Raw genomic sequence first — 650 nt, forward strand, 5'->3', positions numbered from 1 at the left:
GGTGGAGAGGGTGAAGCTGCTCCTCTGTTGGACCAGTGTGGGGTGGAGAGAGTGAAGCTGCTCCTCTGTTGGACCAGTGTGGGGTGGAGAGGGTGGTCAGGGTTATCCAGATAGATTAACAGTTTGTTCAGGACCTCCTCTCACACAGCTCAAATGTGTCCTGTTTGCAGACGATCACGGAGCCAGCCTTCCTGATCAGTTTGTTCAGTCTGTTTGTGTCGCTGGCTCCGATGCTGCTGCCCCACCCGCCCCCCCCAGCAGATGGAGGAGGAGAACAGAGGGCTGGCCCACCAAGACAGATGTAGAAGATCTCCAACATCCTGCACACGTTGAAGGATCTCAGCTTCCTCAGGAAATAGAGTCTGCTCATCCCCTTCTTCTAAACAGCAGTGCTGTTGGTCTTCCAGTTCAGCCTGACACCCAGGTATCTGTCCTCCTCCACCATGTCCACGTCACTTCCCAGGATGCAAAGGGGCTGCGGAGTCGTTCCCTTCCTCCTGAAGTCAATCACCACCTCTCTGGTCTTATCCATGTTCAGCAGCAGGCGGTTCTCACCAGGCCACTCCACAAAGTCACCCACCAGTGCCCTGTTCTTCCCCCCCCCTCCTGTCCATCCCTGATACACCCAACAACTGCAGAGTCATCAGAAA

The sequence above is a fragment of the Etheostoma spectabile genome, chromosome 7 (genome assembly GCF_008692095.1).
Source record: "Etheostoma spectabile isolate EspeVRDwgs_2016 chromosome 7, UIUC_Espe_1.0, whole genome shotgun sequence".
Taxonomy (NCBI): domain Eukaryota; kingdom Metazoa; phylum Chordata; class Actinopteri; order Perciformes; family Percidae; genus Etheostoma; species Etheostoma spectabile.